Here is a 13,107-nt window from a genome sequence, read left to right as displayed (position 1 = left end):
GAGGCATAAATATACTTTAATGTACCTTAAATATCTTTCACTAGCCATCTTTATGTTTTTTTTAATTGAATTAAACAAAATTGGCAATAATGATAAAAGAAATATGGCAAATATTTATTATTATGTGCCAAGCACTATTTAGGCTTCTCATATATTAACGAAGTTGATTCTCACAGCAACTCTTTGATTTGGCACTATCTTTGAGAGAGGTACTATCTTTGAGATAATAAAACTTTGGCAGAGAGAAATTAGTTAATTGTTCAAGGTCGCACAGCAAGTAAGTGGGGAAGGGCAGAATCAAGCAAAGCATTCTGACTCAAGAATTGAGCAGAGAGATAAAGCATTTGCCCTAAGTTCATCCAATTACTAAGGAAAAAAAATAGCCTGGCCAGCGTGGCTCAATGGATGAGCATCAACCTATGAACCAGAAGGTTATGTTCGATTCCCGGTCAAGGGCACATACCGGGGCTGCAGGTTCAATCCCCAGGGTGAGCATGCAGGAGGCAGCCAGTCCATGATTCTCTCTCATCATTGATGTTTCTCTCTCTCCCTCTCCCTTTCTCTGTGAAGTCAATAACAATATGTTTTTTAAAAAAGGAAAGAAAAATATTTTGAACATGCACTTCCAGGTTTGCAGATCAGTGCTCAACCTATATTCCAGGCCCAGAGGTAATAAACTGTGCTATGACTTCCAGATTAAATCTTCCTGCTCTTAACTCACTTTGTCATAAACATTTGTTTACATATCAGTGTTGTGCCCAGCCATCGCCTGTAGGTATTTATGTGATAAACAAAAGCATATGTCCTCCCGAAGACGGTACAGGAATGTTCGCAGCAGCACTGCTCATAACAAGCCCAAACCAGAAACAACCCAAATGTTCATCAACTGGCGAATGAATGAACAAGACGTGGCATGTCCACACAATGGAATCCTATTCGGCAATAAAAGCCAGGAAGTACAGTGGGGCCTTGACTTACGAGTGTCCTGACTAACGAGTTTTTCAAGATACAAGCCGTCTCTGGGCCGATTTTTTGCTTTGAGTTGCGAGCAAAATTCGGGTTGCGAGCCAGCTTCAGATACCCCACCGCTAGTTGGCGCAGCGAACGTCACAGTGAACGCCACAACATCAGCCCAGCATCACGTGTCCTTGTAATGGTGAAAATTGATTTGACATAGGAGTAATTTGAGTTATGAGCTCCGTCACAGAATAAATTAAACTCGTAAGTCAAGGCCCCACTGTACTGATACATGCTACAAATGCAATGAACCTCAAAACATATGGAAAGTGGAGGAGGAAGCCACACAGAAAAGATCATGTATTGTATGATTCCACTCAGAAAATATCCAGAAAAGGCAAATCTTTAGAAACAAGATAGATTAGTGGCTGCTGGAGGCTGGGGCAGGGAAGGGGCGGGGCTTCTAATGAGTGTGAGGGATATAACGGGTAATGTAAATGTTCTTGATTGATTTACGGTGATGGTTGCACAATTCTATTAATTTGTGGTGATGGTTACATAATTCTATGAATTTAATCAAAATCATTGCATTTCATATTTAAAATGAGTGAATTTCATGGCATGTATATGTTATAGCTCAATAAAACTGAGAGAGAGAGAGAGAGAGAGAGAGAGAGAGAGAGAGAGAGAGAGGTACCTGTGCTGCCTTTTAAGCTATTAACTACCTGAATGCAGAAGGTATCTGTATGTTTCGCTTCTATACCCTGGGCGCCTAGCACATTGTGTTGGGCACAGAGTAGAAGGTGGAAGAAGTTTTGCTCACAGAAAGACCGAATGAATGAGGTGGTGGGGTTGACAGATTTGCTTCACTGCATTCCTCCCCCCCCACACACACACACCTCCTACCCCCACCCCGGATCTCCCCAAGGTACAGATTTCTTCAACATCACAATCAGGCTTTGCAAACACATCTCAGGATGATGAAACAAACAAGATTCTTGTGTGCAGGACGGCTCGGCACAGCGCTATCAAGAAAACCGCACCCCTATCTCGGAGGCTAAGGGTGCAGCCGAAACAGGTGACTGGAGACTCCCCCCAGGCAACAGAGTTTCTCTGCTGCCGGGTCTGGGGGCCGAGAAGCAGGGCCCCCTGTCAGGGAGAAACAGATCGGGGCTGGCCCGGAGCTGGCCGGGGTGAGGCCTTGGAGACGGCCCGTAAGCCCGGGCTGGGAGACAGGCCAGAGGAGGCACAATAGTATCCCTGGAAGTCAAAATATTTTCTTTTACCCAGTTGCCAACTTGCAGGGAAGGAAATTGAAGCAAAGCTGCTTACCTAATTTCAGGCAAGGATATTTTCCATAGTTTTGCAGGAATCTTTTATAGATGACACACAGAAGGACCCAGGGGCAGGCAGAAAGCAATGGTGCCTGTGGGCTTTTTTATTCTATTTCATTTTTATCCTCAACCAAGGATATTTTCCCATTGATTTTTAGGGAGAGTGGAAGACGGAGGGAAAGACAGAGAGAACCATCGATGTGAGAGAAACACATCGATTGGTTGCCTCCTGCACGAGCCCTGACCAGGGCCCAGGCCAGGGATGAGCCTGCCACCAAGATAAGTGCCTTGACCCCAGTCGAACCCGGGACCCTTCCGTCTGCAGGCCAGCGCTCTAACCACTGTGCAAACTGGCTAGGGCATCTATGGGCCTTTTAGCACATGGTGGGCTGCACATGTTCTTCTTGTGCTTTTGTAAGTGGTTTAAAAAAAGCAAGTCCAGCCCTAACCGGTTTGGCTCAGAGGATAGAGCGTCGGCCTGCGGATTGAAAGGTCCCCGGTTCGATTCCAGTCAAGGGCATGTACCTTGGTTGCGGGCACATCCCCAGTAGGGGGTGTGCAGGAGGCAGCTGATGGATGTTTCTCTCTCGTCGATGTTTCTAACTCTCTATCCCTCAACCTTCTTCTCTGTGAAAAATCAATTAAAAAAATATTTTAAAAAAAGCAAGTCCAACTCGTAAAATCGCCCACATCTAATGCTCTCTGAGATTTAAAGCCAAAAGATATGACCCGAGTTGAGTCACATCTGAGTGAAGGGAATTGCCCATCATCTCTCCTCAGCCCACAGCGGCACACTCTCTCTTTAAAAAATCAAACTGGGTTTGGCCCAGTTTGACATCACCCCTTGAGATGATGTGGGAACGTGACCTTTGCTTTATTTGGGTGGTGGAGGAACGGCGTTCTGGTGTTTCCTCCTTCCCAGCCCTCTGAAAACACTTTCCCAATTTCTTTCCGCTCCAGGCAAGGAAAAACACAGTAGAGATAGAGCAGCAATCTTATTGTCTTAATGACTCAATCAAGAAAGAAAACATCACGCTGGCTTTTAAAAACTCATTTCCAGTGGATTCGTTGAAGGTTGGAGATAGCATCCTCACCTCCCAAGTCTTATAGAGCAACTATTTTCCCCCAAATCAACCATAAAGGCTATACGGGGCTGGGATTCGAATGTAGAGCATTATATGGCGTTAACTCAATGCATTTTTCCCAACTTTCTAACTCAAACCCTATGGTGACACAACCAAAAATAACTACACACCACCAGCAAGAACTCGACCTAGATCAGGGTGTTGCTGAACTCTCACAGGTGTTCCTACTGACTGCATGGTTGATTGAAATGGTTTTTAAAATGTAGTGAGTTCTTTAATCCAGTGGTTCTCAACCTTCCTAAGGCCGCGACCCTTTCATACAGTTCCTTATGTTGTGGTGACCCCCAACCATAAAATTATTTTCGTTGCTACTTCATCACTGTCATGTTGCTACTGTTATGAATCGGAATGTAAATATCTGATCTGCAGGATGGATTTTCATGGTTACAAATTAAACATAATGAAAGCATAGTGATTCATCACAAAAACAATATGTAATTCTAGCCGAACCGGTTTGGCTCTGTGGATAGAGCGTTGGCCTGAGGACTGAAGGGTCCCAGGTTCGATTCCGGTCAAGGGCATGTACCTTGGTTGCAGGCACATCCCCACTGGGGGGCGTGCAGGAGGCAGCTGATCGATGTTTCTCTCTCATCGATGTTTTTAACTCTCTATCCCTCTCTCCCTTCTTCTCTGTAAAAAATCAATAAAATATATTTTTTAAAAAACAATATGTAATTCTATATGTGTTTTCTGATGGTCTTAGGTGACCCCTGTGAAAGGGTCGTTGGACCCCCAAAGGGGTCGCGACCCACAGGTTGAGAACCGCTGCTTTAATCTCTTCCTGCCCACCCCCCTTCCCTCGGCGATCCCTCAGTCCGCTCCACGTTTCCATGCCTCTGCTTCTATTTCATTCATCAGTTCATTGTGCCCATTCGATTCCACATATAAATGAGGTCATGTGATCTTACAACTTATATGCATGTATGCATTTCCCATGAACATGGACAATAGGACGGGGAAGGACTGGGGCAAGGCAGAAACCGGGTGGTGGAGGGCAACGGGGGAGGGGGCGGGGAATTGGGGGACATCTGTAATTAATTATTTTAAACTGGTTATTTTAAGAAACAAAAGATGACCCGGTCATGGTGGCTCAGTGGTTGATGTCGACCTATATGAACTGAAGGGTCCCGAGTTCGATTCCGATCAGGGCACATGCCCGGGTTGTAGGCTCCATCCCCAGTAGGGGGCGTGCAGGGGGCAGCCGATCCATGATTCTCTCATCATTGATGTTTCTCTCTCTCCCTTCCTCTCTGAAATCAATAAAATGTATTTTTTAAAAGATAATAAAAAATGTAGTGGTGAGGCTTTCAAAATGTTTACAAATCTTCTTCCTTCTCTCCCACCCTGTCTGCTCCATGGTTGAGAAACGCTTGGTCTGTCCCAGCCCGGCATCTGGGTGGCGAGCTTTCTGCCATGTGCTGGCAGCATTAGTGGGTTTCTCTCTTCCTGCCTTCAATTCAAGACTGCACCCTCCCTAAAAATCAATGGGAAAATATCCTCGGGTGACAGTTAATAAAACACACAAAAATTTTAATACATAAATAAGAAAACAGTAACCTCCTATATTTTAAACTATCATGTTGAATTCTATGATATAGGCAACTAAATCTCATTCTCATTTATACATGTTTGAGTGTCAAGTGAATTCCACCGTGAGAATCAAAAGCATGAATGTCATGGTCAAAGGCAGACCACAGCGGACCTGCCCCGGAAGGGGGTGCTGACGAAGCTACTGCTTGACCTTCAGGTACGCAGGGATTGTTTACTTTTTTATTTTAAAACAAATGACTGTGCATTCGATTCAGATGTTTCTTACTGAGCTTCGCTTCTTCAGCATTTTAACGTCATGTGATAGACATTCACCGCTGGTAAAACACACAGACATGAACATGGAAACGAAATCACAGATAAACAAGGACACATAGGCCGAGAAGCAGGTGCCTTAACCTTCAAACAGGTATTCAGCAGCTAAATTACAGGGGGTGAGCCGCCGGAGGGTCCCACCTGCTGATAAAAATTAACACATTTCACCCAAATTCTCCTCCTTTTCCTTATCTCCAGTAATTGCCAAGCAAGTTTAGCTGCAAAGCTAAAGGATTTGCCAATCCCTCCCTTCAAACCTTTGTTCTTCTTTGCATACATTGTTCATTTTCTTCAATACAGGAGGGGGCAAAAGTAGGTTTACAGCTGTATGTGAAAGGTTTTGTATTCTTGTGTATTCGTTATTATTTGTTTGTATTACAATTGTAAGGGAAAGTTTATTCTTGTATTATTGTGTATTAGTTATTATATTATTTGTATTACAACTGCAAGTGAAAGTTTATTCTTGTATTATTGTGTATTATTATATTATTTGTATTACAACTGCAAGTGAAAGTTTATTCTTGTATTATTGTGTATTAGTTATTATATTATTTGTTTGTATATATTAACAAACAAATAGTATGATATAACCTGCTTTTGCCCACCCCTGTATTTCATCAGAAGCTCCTCGGACCTCCCTTCAGAGAAATCGCCTCTTTTCACTTAACCACAACGGGCCCTATGGACAGAGCAAAGCCAACTTTATAAACAATTTACTTTCCACTTCTTTCCACCAAATTAAACAAATGGCGCACCAGGAATGTCATTCTGCAAATAGGAAAAGGGGGCAAGGCAGGTGAGCTGGCTCCCCCACCTCCGCCCAGTCTGTTCATGGCCAAGTCCAAGCTGGCTTTCCAGCCTAGAACAATCCTCCGATTCCGCCATTGTCACTGCTCCCGCCCATCTACTTTCAGCTTTCTTAGTCCTGTCTGCCAATCACTGCACCTCAGTCTTCATTCCTCATTGATCATTAGGTTTGTGTGTTTATTGATTTGAGAGAGAGAGGAAGGGAGAGAGAGAAAGAAACATTGATGTGTGAGAGAAACATGGACAGGTTGCCTCCTGGACGCGCCCCACCCGGAGACTGAACTCACAACCTGGGTATGTGCCCTGACCAGGAATGAACCTTCTGATGTAGGGGACGATGGCACAACCCACTGGGCAACCCAGCCAGGGCTGATGGTTAGGGTTTATCTTTGTAAGTACGCGTGCTATCACATATCTTATCAAACCCGGCAGTCTTATTGTTCCTCCCTTTTCTGCAGAATGTGGTTCTCTTCCTTTTTCCTCTTAAATATGAGAATGATAACACCTAGTTATTGAGCCCATTGTTACTGTGTTTGCAAGGCCTTTGCCTGCAAATCTGATTTTGCCTTCTCAGTACTTATACTAAGTAAGAACCATAGGACATCAGGAAACTTAGACTCAGGAGCTCAGTAACTTGCTAAAGTTCCCAAGATTTCTACTTTATGCTCCAATCTTTTCTCTCTAGAGTAGCATTGCTCAGTAGAAATATGGTGCAAGCTACATATGTAATTTTATTTTTTTTAATATATTTTATTGATTTTTTTTACAGAGAGGAAGGGAGAGGGGTAGAGAGTTAGAAACATCGATGAGAGAGAAACATTGATCAGCTGCCTCCTGCACACCCCCTACTGGGGATGTGCCCGCAACCAAGGTACATGCCCTTGACCGGAATCAAACCCAGAACCCTTTGGTCCACAGGCTGACGCTCTATCCACTGAGCCAAACCGGCGAGGGTAGAGTGAAGCTATTTAGCTAGCTCATCTAACCAAGTGGACATCGTGCCCTCCAATTTCAAACTCCAGGCTGTGGGAGACTGAAAGGTAAATGATAAAGCGAAATCATTTGTTATCTGTGTATTTCCAAGATACTTTCAAAATCCCAGTTCACTAAGAGCTTTCAGAGTTCATTTCCTGAGGTACTTCTCTGATATGATCGGAAAGGACTGGCTGATGGGTTGCCTGGTGAAAGCACCCCATTTGGACAAGTTAAATGAGTAAAGCTGGTTAAAAAAATATATTCACCCAGAGCCTCCGGGCGTAAGGTATTATTTCCAAGAGCCCAAGCATTCCTGGCTACTTGGAAGTATTACTGGAAGGCACTCAAAACAAACACTCCATTTGCCTGATCTTCAGCAAAGAAAATAGCCTGTGTGAGCTAATGTGCATGTTATTTTAGAATTCGCTCCGCTGCCATTTCAGGGTAGCTGATCCCATTGTCCTCACCTCAAAGCGTTTTGAACTAAGATTTGGAAGGCAGGCAAGCCTCAAGCCTTGTGAATTTTTATTTTATTTTATTTTATTTTATTGATTTCAGAGTGGAAGGGAGAGAGAGATAGAAACATCCATGATGAGGGAGAATCATGGATTAGCTGCCTCCTACACGCCCCGTACTGAGGATCGAGCCCACAACCCAGGCATGTGCCCTTGACTTGAATCGAACCCAGAACCCTTCAGTCTGCAGGCCAATGCTCTATCCACTGAGCCAAACCAATTAGGGCAAGCCTGGTGATTTTGAGTGTGGTTCTAGAGCAGTGGTTCTCAACCTTCCTCATGCCGCGACCTTTTAATACAGTTCCTCATGTTGTGGCGACCCCCAATTTATTGTTACAAACCGGTTATGGCAACAATTCATTTTAAATTGCTCACCATTCTGAGTAGAATGATAAAAATCTCACACCATGGCCCTAGCTGGTTTGGCTCAGTGGATAGAGCATCAGCCTGCTGACTGAAGGGTCCCGGGTTCGATTCCAGTCAAGGGCACATGCCAGGTTGTGGGTTGCCCCCCTAGTAGGGGGCATGCAGGAGGCAGCCGATCCATGATTCTCTCTCATCATGGATGTTTCTATCTCTCTCTCCCTCTCCCTTCCTCTCGGAAATCAATAAAAATATATATTTTTTAAAATCTCACACCATGCTGCTCCATCCTACCCAGGACATGAATGATCCTTTTGTCCAGCACATTCACTGTATAGACACTCCCTAACCATTAGTCACTCCCGGGTTATCAGAACTACTGTCCAGGTCATAGAGTTTACTTTCAAGTCACCCTTATTTTACTTAATAATGTCACATTTGCAGCACTTTTATTACAGTATAATATTATAGTTGTCCTATTTTATTATTAGTTATTGCTTATCTCTCACTGTGCCTAATGCTAAATTAGACCTTATCACAGGTATGTATGGATAGGAAAAAACAGTGTACATAGGGTTTGGTGCTATCTGCAGCTTCAGGCATTCACTGAGGTTCTTTGAACATATCCCCAGTGGATGAGGGGGGACAGTGTACACTATTCTCTATTTATACTAAATTAAATTTTTATTTTTTGGCAACTGGATACCTTTAAAGCAGCGGTTCTCAACCTGTGGGTCGCGACCCCTTTGGGGGTCGAACGACCCTTTCACAGGGGTCGCCTAAGACCATCGGAAAACACATATAATTACATATTCTTTTTGTGATGAATCACTATGCTTTCACTATGTTCAATTTGTAACCATGAAAATACATCCTGCATATCAGATATTTACATGACGATTCATAACAGTAGCAACATGACAGTGATGAAGTAGCAATGAAAATAATTTTATGGTTGGGGGTCACCACAACATGAGGAACTGTATTAAAGGGTCATGGCATTAGGAAGGTTGAGAACCGCTGCTTTAAAGGGTTTGGCCAACCGGAAAGATGAAAAAGGGGATCAAAGAACAGAAACGTGAAAAGATAACATGAGAAGGCATGGAAACTGGATGTAGGATCTACGGCAATTGTCTGTACAATTTTTTGCAACTTTTCTAGAAATCTAAACTTACTCCAAAGTAAAAAGGCCAGCTCATCATAAATTTGCAAAGTAAAATACGTGCTTTTTAAAAAACAATTGTAAAATGATAAAAACCAAAAAAAAATAATCCTCACACATCTGAAAATGAAACAACATTCTTCTGAAAAAAATTACTGGATCAAAGACAAATTGACACTATTGATATTTGAGGCCACATAAATCTGTGTTTTAGGGACTGTCCTGTGCATAGTAGGATGTTTAGCAGGTGGTCTCTACCGAGTATAAGTGGCAGCATTTCATCCCCAAGTTGCGAAAACCCCAAACATCTCCCAATATTGTCAAATGTACCTAGGAGACAAAATTGCTCCACGTTGAAAACCACTCAAACAATCCAACTTAATTTCAGGTAGTGATAAGTGATAAAAAATAAATAAATGATGAATGAATGATTGAATGAATGAATGAATGAAAGAAACTGGATGATGGCTAGAAAGCGTTGGGGAGGCACCACTTAATATTGAAGGATCCCATAAGGTTATTCCAAGGAGAAGAAGCCAAGAAGCAGACATTGGGGGGTTTTTTTAGGGAGGGGGGTAAATATATTTTTATTAATTTCAGAGAGGAATAAAGAGGGAGAGACAGAAACAGCCATGGTGAGAATCATGGATCAGCTGCCTCCTGCATGCCCCACACTGGGGATTGAGCCTGAAACCTGGGCACGTACCCCAACCGAGAATCGAACCGTGACCTCCTGATTCATAAGTCAACGCTCAACCAGTGAGCCACGCCGGCCAAGCAAGAAGCAGGCATTGTTAAGTGGGGACAGAGAGTTCCAGGAAGTGAAAACAGTATGTGCAAAGGTGGCAAGGAGCTAGGTGTGCTGGAAGCGCATAAAGAGAACAGGGTGGTGAAGTGTGATGATGTTGGGTGGGTGGGCAGGGCCAGATCATACAGCGACTTGTGACTTAAGTTTTAAATAGATAGTTTAGTGGCCCGGTGTGAAATGGTTTGGGTGGCATGAGAAGAGGAAATGGGTTGTCGGGGTGAGAGATGAGGAGGGCTGGAATAGAGTTTTAGGGGACAGCTGTGGCACATGGGGCTGTAGAGCTGAGGGCCTGGCTGACAGATGGGGTGTGGACAATAAGTTCCCTTTCCCTTCCCCTTTGGGTCTGCTAAGATGGTACCCGTTTCCCATATTCCTCTGCTTCCAAATGGGCCAGACTTGCCACGTTTCTGGTTCTTCACCCACCTCTGTACCCTCACCTTCTAGGTTCCCCCCTTCCCCTGCCCCCTACCCAGGGCAGCTCCACGTCCAGTGGCCTCATCTTCCCTTATCCTCCCGGCCATTCAATCACATCCACTTTGCCTCCAAACAAGGCCAGCATTCTAACCCTCTTCGGAGCTAAGGCTGAACATTCTGTTTCCCTGAATACAGAAACACACTAACTACTGCCATTATGAATTCCAGGGAAGGACTGAGTGGGTTTCTCAAAATCCTCTTATGAACAAAAGATACAAGGGTCAGAAATGCAAGAGACAAGAATGACTTACAGCTGAACAGTGCAACATAGCAGCCCAAAGAGGTGTATTTAAACAGTGATTTTTCTAGTGCATATGCTGTAGGGCAGGGGTCCTCAAACTACGGCCGCGCGGGCCGCATGCAAATACAAGTATTGTATTTGTTCCCGTTTTGTTTTTTTACTTCAAAATAAGATATGTGCAGTGTGCATAGGAATTTGTTCATAGTTTTTTTTTAAACTATAGTCCAGCCCTCCAATGGTCTGAGGGGCAGTGAACTGGCCCCCTGTTTAGAAAGTTTGAGGACCCCTGCAGTAGGGGGTTGAATTGTGTGTGTCCCCCCAAAAAAAGATTATGTTCCAGTCCCGACTCCTGGCACCTGTGAGTGTGACCTTATTTGGAAATAGGTCTTTGCAGATGGAATTACTTGAAATAATCACATTGGATTAGGGTGAGCCTTAAATCCAACGACTGGTGTCCTTATAAAAAAAAGAAGACACATATAAACACAGACACACAGGAAAGAAAGTCATGTGAAGCCCTAGCTGGTTTGGCTCAGTGGACAGAGCATTGGCCTGTGGATTGAAGGGTCCTGGGTTCAATTCCTGTCAAGGGCACATGCCCAGGTTGTGGGCTCGATCTCCAGTAGGGGGCGTGCAGGAGGCAGCCAATACATGATTCCTCCATCACAAAGATGGTGGCGCCCAGTCCTCTCAGCCCTGCCAGAGTCTCCCAGTCCTGTGGGGTCAGCCACTGAGAGCAGGCAGCATGAGGGGCCTGGCAGAATGCTTGCTTCATTGCCACGGCGACAAGACAAGCGTTCTGCGCCCAGCTGCAGAGGGCCTCTGGCCAGGCCGGGCGCGGAACACTTGCGTCGTTGCAGGCCAGGCTGAGGGACACCCCACACACACATGAATTTCGTGCACTGGGCCTCTAGTATTGTAATAACTATGTATGGGGCCAGGTGGGTACTTGATATATCAGGGGAACCACTCTGTAAAGTGCATTATTTTCTAACCACCATGCTGTACATCTGAAACTCATACAGAATAATATTGAATGTAAACTGTAATTGAAAAATTAAAAATGTACCTTGACTAACCACTATGCTATACCCTCATACAGAATAATATTGAATGTAAACTGTAATTGAAAAATTAAAAAATATTTCATATTATCCAAAAATATGTTGAGCAAAAGAAACTAGACAAAAAAGTTTACATACCATATGATTCCAATTATAAGAAATTCTAGAACAAGCAAAACTAATTTAAAGGGTGAGAAAGTAGGTTATCTGGTATGAAAGGAGAAGGTACTTACTGAGAAGGGCAATGAAGGAACTCTTTGTGGTGATGGAAATATTTAATATCTTGATTGTTGGGGTGGTTATATATGTATATATATGTATATATGTATATACATATATGTGTGTGTATATGTATACATATGTATATATGTATATATGTATATATGTGTGTGTATATGTGTATATATGTATATATTCATATACACACACACATATGTAGGTTTAATACATATATATGTGTCAAATATCATCAACCTGTACAGTTAAAATTGCATATCTTATTGAATGTTAATCATACTCCAATAAAGTTGACACTAAGAAAAAAACATAATGAAATACAATTACATACCCACCAGTATGACAAATTATAAAGACTTGGACCAAGTGTTGGCAAGGATATAAAGCCACTGGAACTCTTGTACAATGATGGAAACTTTTTTGGCAGTTAAATAAACAGCCTGCCTATGACCCAACAATTCCACTCCTAGCTTTATACCCAAGAGAAATTAATACATATACCCATAAAAAGATTTGGAACCAGAATGCTCATAGAAGCTTTATTTACAACAGCCTATGACTGGAAACTACCCAAATATCCATCAACAGGAGAATAAATAAACAAATTGTGGTGTGTTCATAAGACGGAAAACTACCGAGTCATAAAGGAACGAACCATGTTCACAACATAGAGAAATCTCCAAAGCGTGTATTAAATGAAAAGACGCATAAGCGTACATACAGTTGGAGCCCACTTACAGGGATTACAAAGGCAGGAACACTAATCTATGTGGATAGAAATCAGAATGGTAGTTGCCTCTACGGAAGGGAACTAACTGGAAGAAAGCGTGAGTCAACCTTTCTGGGGTGATGGAGATGTTTTATATCTGAATCTGGGCAATGGGCGTGTGTGTTTCTCAAAATTAAGCAAGCTGTACACTTTAAGATCGGCGCATTGATCTACACCAGCGGTTCTCAACCTGTGGGTCGCGACCCCTTTGGCGGTCGATGGACCCTTTCACAGGGGTCGCCTAAGACCATCCTGCAGATCAGATATTTACATGACGATTCCTAACAGTAGCAACATGACAGTGATGAAGTAGCAACGACAATAATTTTATGGTTGGGTCACAACATGAGGAACTGTATTTAAAGGGCCAGAAGGTGGAGAACCACTCGCCTA

Source organism: Myotis davidii, unplaced genomic scaffold (assembly GCF_000327345.1).
Source record: "Myotis davidii unplaced genomic scaffold, ASM32734v1 scaffold1277, whole genome shotgun sequence".
Classification (NCBI taxonomy): domain Eukaryota; kingdom Metazoa; phylum Chordata; class Mammalia; order Chiroptera; family Vespertilionidae; genus Myotis; species Myotis davidii.
The sequence above is the reverse complement of the archived record's forward strand: the minus strand, read 5'-3'. Positions refer to the sequence as shown.